The sequence below is a fragment of the Aotus nancymaae genome, unplaced genomic scaffold (genome assembly GCF_030222135.1).
Source record: "Aotus nancymaae isolate 86718 unplaced genomic scaffold, 86718_ANA_hifiasm-v0.15.2.pri h1tg000064l_1, whole genome shotgun sequence".
In the NCBI taxonomy this organism is placed as follows: domain Eukaryota; kingdom Metazoa; phylum Chordata; class Mammalia; order Primates; family Aotidae; genus Aotus; species Aotus nancymaae.
This window is the reverse complement of record NW_026988479.1, coordinates 168,756-174,098: the sequence shown is the minus strand read 5'-3', so window position 1 is coordinate 174,098 and position 5,343 is coordinate 168,756. Positions and strand designations below refer to the sequence as shown.

The 5,343-nt window shown below is 41.3% G+C and overlaps 1 pseudogene; it reads right to left on the bottom strand.

Moving 5' to 3' along the window:
• Positions 1-598: 598 nt before the first annotated feature.
• Positions 599-740, bottom strand: LOC135270672 (small nucleolar RNA SNORA48; annotated as a pseudogene).
• Between the last annotated feature and the right edge of the window lie 4,603 nt (positions 741-5,343).

Sequence of the window (5,343 nt, the reverse complement as noted above, 5' to 3'; positions counted from 1 at the left end):
TGCCACATCAATGAACAGCAGGAAACAAAGGCTTTTTGCCTCCAGATTATTGCTCTAACTTCTTTCCAAATAAAATAAGAAGGCTTCTAGTTTGTGAATTGAAGTTGGAGAGGAGCCCTAGGTAAGCCAAGGTCTACCCGAGGGCCCGGGAGTGGGGAACATACGCACACTGGATGCAGCTGCCTTCCATTCCTTGTGCATAGCATTTGTTACTAGGATAAAACCTTGAATAGGCAATTCTTTAAACAAAAAAAAAAAGGGCCGGGAGTGGTGGCTCAGGTCTGTAATTCAAGCACTTTGGAGGCCAAGACAGGCGGATCACCTGAGGTCGGGAGTTTAAGACCAGCCTGACCAACATGGTGAAACCCCGTCTTAAAAAAAAAAAAAAAAAAAAAAAGTATTTCCACAGGTTATTGGGGAACAGGTGGTGTGTGGTTACATAAATTCTTTAGTGGTAATTTGTGAGAGTTTGGTGCACCCATCACCCGAGCAGTGTACACTGAACCCAATTTGTAGTCTTTTATCCCTCACCCCCTTCCCACCCTTTCCCCCGAGACCCAAAAGTTCATTGTGTCATTCTTTTTTTTTTTTCTTTTACCTATGTGTCCAAGGCATGAACCATGCATGGGCACAGATCAAAAGCCAAGCTGGGATGAACAAGGGGATGCTTTGTCCCTGGCTGATATTAGATGGGCACCACCAACCAGATGCCAGATGCCACTCTACCCAGGTCAGGGACATCTTTTTTTTTTTTTTTTTTTTTTTGAGATGGAGTTTCACTCTGCCGCTCAGGCTGTAGTGCAATGGCATGATGTCGGCTCACTGCAACCTCTATCCTCCCAGGTTCAAGCAATTCTGCCTCATCCTCTCAAGTAGCTGGGACTACAGGTGCGCGCCACCACCCTGCTAATTTTTGTATTTGTAATAGAGATGGGTTTTCGCCATGTTGGCCAGGCTGATCTCGAATTCCTGACCGCAGGTGATCGCCCACCTCGGCCTCCCAAAGTGCTGAGATTACAGGCGTGAGCCACCATGCCCAGCCCCTCTCTACCGACTCTTTTCTCTCGGCATGTTAAGAACGTTGAAGGCTGTTTCACAGGAAACCACAACAAAAGCCTTCTCCCAGACTCTTTTTCTTCAAGTGATCCTTCTCTCTTCCCTTTCAACAAGTTTCTAAGAGTAGACTTCATTTGATCTCTGGTTCCTGTCTATTTCAGTCCCAAACCTATTGTAGTCAATGAGCTGTTGCTACCATTTCACTGACATTGCTCCTTCTAAGATCACTGATGACTTTTCGAAAACTAAAAACCAATGGAGACTTTTCCGTCTGAAACTTACTTGATTTCCCTGGTGCATTTGTAATTGTTGGTCACTCTCTCCTCAGAGCTGTTCTTTGCTAGTTTAAAAAAATCTCTCTTTGCCGGGCATGGTGGCTCACGCCAGTAATCCAGCACTTTGGGAGGCTGAGGCAGGCAGATCATGAGGTCAAGAGATCGAGACCATCCTACTACAAATATAAAAATTAGCTGGGTGTGGTGGCGTTCGCCTGTAGTCCCAGCTACTTGGGAGGCTGAGGCAGGAGAATCGCTTGAACCCGAGAGGCAGAGGTTACAGTGAGCGGAGATCCCACCACTTCACTCCAGCCTGGCAACAGAGCAAGACTCCGACTCAAAAAAAAAAAACAAAAACAAAAACAAAAACAAACACACACACAAAAATCTCTCTTCTCACTCATTTAAGCCCTTTTATTTTTTGCCTCATACTTAGATTTTATTTATTTATCTATTTTTCCGGAAGCTCTTTCTTGACAACTTAGATGTTGTTGTTCTCCAGGGATCCCATTTTTAACTCTCTGTTCCATTTGTTGACATGAACTTTTGTTTCATTCAACAGGTTTTCATTCATAAAGACCTCTCTCTGCTTCCATTTGTTTATTTAATTTGGCTGTAAAATAATTTTGCAGAATTTGGTCTTTCTAATTTGAGGGTTTCTAAATTCAGAGTTGTCTTACTGCATGTTTATTGTTCTCCTTTGTCCAGTGAATATACTCATTGGCTTCAGCGTATCTCCATATAGCCTGAGCTGCCTGCGATTTATTACTGTCCCTTATATTTTTGGGGAATCCATTCTCTCTACTATTTACACATATAGAAGTTCAATATAAATTCATTAATTTAACAAATGTTTTAAGCATTATAATTTTCAACAACTTGTCCAGGCATATATGATATGATTCATTACTATCTCTTGGAACTTTTCTATCTTTTCTTTTTATATGTGTCAATAAAAAACTGTAAATGATAAGGGATTCAAGAATTTTCCATAGTACCTACCAGGGGTAGGCCATTGTCCTCTGATAAACTCAAACACCCCTCTAAAGGGGATAAAGGCAGCTGTGTAATCCAGTCTGGATGACAGCACGGTTTGACATACATTACAAAAGATTGCCCTTCGTTAGGGTGACACAGCACAGAAGCAGGGCACTCAGCCTGGTGAGCAGAGCATGGCCTGATGTCAGCGTCCATTGTTCCCTCAACAGAACACCGTTGTGCCGGTTCATAATGACCCTATCTACAATAAGACTTCAGCCTACAGCCTGACCAGCATTCCTTCCCTTTAAGACCCCTAAGATCTAGTCATGCTGGACAACCCTGGTGCCCCATTCTCTCTTGCCCCTACATGTATGCTCATTCTATTTCCTCTGCTTGAAAATACAATCTCCATTCTAATGTGGTTTAACAATTTAACCTACTTTGTTTCTAGAACCTATACTGACTCCTTAAAGATAGCTTTTGCTTTTCCCCTAAAGCAATGCTTTTTTTCTACTTATTATCATAAATCACATTCTTTTCATAGTTTGGTGTCTTATCTCTTCTGGGAAACTTGAAGCCTTGCGAGGGCAGAGATGATGTCTTTTCCTTTTCATGTCTTCTTTGAAACTTACATAACACAATAGAGGTCTGTTGAGTTACTACATGGATATCTCAAACTTAATTACAGGAAATGAGTTGACATTTGTAAAAATGCTTAGCATGGTGCCTTGCACTGAGTAAGTGCTATACAGGTGTTTCTTTCTCTTTTTCTTTTTTTGAGACAGAGTCTTACTCTGTTACCAGGCTGGAGTGCAGTGGTGCAATCTGGGCTCACTGCAATCTCTGCCTCCAGGGTTCAAGTGATTCTCCTGCCTCACCCTCCCAAGTATCTGGGACTACAGGCACGCACCAACAAGCCCAGCTAATTTTTTTTTTTTTTTTAAGTAGAGACGAGGTTTCACCGTGTTGGCCAGGATGGTCTCTATCTCTTGACCTTGTGATTCATCTGCCATAGACTCCCAAAGTGCTGGGATTACAGGTGTGCACCACTGCGCCCGGCCCCAGGTGTTTCTTAAATAAAACGAAGGATGATAGGAGATAAGTTTGAATTTGGAAGGACCATTGTTATAATTAATGAAACCTAGGTCTATATTAATAGACTCAGAGATACTTTCCTCTTTATCACTAGACTTTTACTAATGTGGAACCATGGATAGAAACATTGCTTTCTTTTTATATTCTTTTCCTTTTTCTAATTACATATCATTTCTCTTACAGTGATAGTTAAATCTCATTATATTTAATGATTTATCCATTTTCTGCTATAACACTTTTATCAGTGACTCCTTGTGTTATAATCTCATTATTTCACAAAATTATGTCCTATTTGTTAAGAATAGTAACTGTTACAATGATTTTATCTTTCTCAATGCCCTTTTTAATGTCAATGTCTTAGACCTCTTTGAGAAAAGATTAAACATTTTTCTCTTCATTTAGTCTAATTCTGTTCAATGTTGCTTATATTATATAGTGTCTTTCACTGTATCCTGCCATTTTATTTAAAGAATTTAATTCCGGATAGGCATGGTGGCTCATCCTTGTAATCCCAGTGCTTTGGGAGGCCAAGGCAGGAGGATTGCTTAAGTCCAGGAGTTCAAGACCAGCCTTGTCAGCAAAGCAAGATCCCCATCTCTACAAAAACGAAAATTTAAAAATTAGCCAAGTGTAGTGGTGGGCACCTGTAGTCCCAGCTACTCAGGAGGCTGAGGCAGAAGAATGGCTTAGGCCCGGGATTTCGAGGCTACAGTTAGCTATGATATGCCACTGCACTCCAGCCTAGGAGACAGTGGAAGAGCCCACTTTAGGAAGAAAAAAATAAAAGAATTTAGTTCTGTTTCTGAATTGTGTGTTTCATTTCTACAGCTCTATTTCTTTGAATAAGATAGAAAACATGTACTGAAGAAATCTAAACTACCAAATTTTTCTTTCTTTTAAAGCATACTATACCTGGAATAAAATACTGAATCTTTGTTCCTTAATTTTGATTAAATATATTTCTTTCTGGGGTTGATTTTTTTGACTTCCTAATTGAAAAACAGTAGATACAGGGAAGTTATAAAGTGTTCAACTAAGTTTCCTAGATGCATGTGGAAATAAATAACAGCTGAGTGTGGTGGCTCAGGCCTGTAATCCCAGCACTTTGGGAGGCTGAGATGGGTGGATCGACTGAGGTCAGGAGTTTGAGACCGCCCTGGCTCACATGCTGAAACCCCACCTCTACTAAAAACACAAAAATTAGCCTGGCATAGCATTGCATGCCTGTAATCCCAGCTACTTGGGAGGCTGAGGCAGAAGAATCACTTGAACCCAGGAGGCAGAGGTTGTAGTGAGCCAAGATTGAGTCATTTCACTCCAGCCTGGGTGACAGAGCCAAAAAAAAAAAAAAGAAAGAAAGAAAGAAAAGATAAATTTTACTCCAATGTATTAATGCAAAAACTGTTCTAAAGCCAAGGGATTAATTGTGTTTCTGAAGCACTCCTTCCTTCCCCAGGACATGGTAGGCTTTTTTTTTGTTTTCTTTTGAGAGGGTCTTGCTCTTTTGCCCAGGTTGGAGTACACTGGCATAGCTCACTGTAGTGAGCCTTGAACTCCTGGGCTCAAGTGATCCTCCTGCCTCAGTGTCTCAAGTAGCTGGGACTACAGTCACGTGTCACCACATTCACCTAATTTTTAAAGTTTTTTGTAGAGACATGGTCATGTTATGTTGCTCAGTCTGGTCTCGGACTCCGGGCTTCAAGCAATCCTCCTGCCTTGGCCTCCCAAAGTGTTGGACTTACAGGCACGAGCCTCTCAACTGGCCCCAGTTTTTAACATAGAAATTTTCAAAAGTGTGTGTGTGTTTGTGTGTATGTGTATGCGTGCGCACGCACATGTGTGTGTGTATTACATAAAGAATGTTATGATCCCAATCAACAAACCACCGGTCCCAATAATGGCCAGTTTTATGTCATTTTTTAAACTCACATGCCAC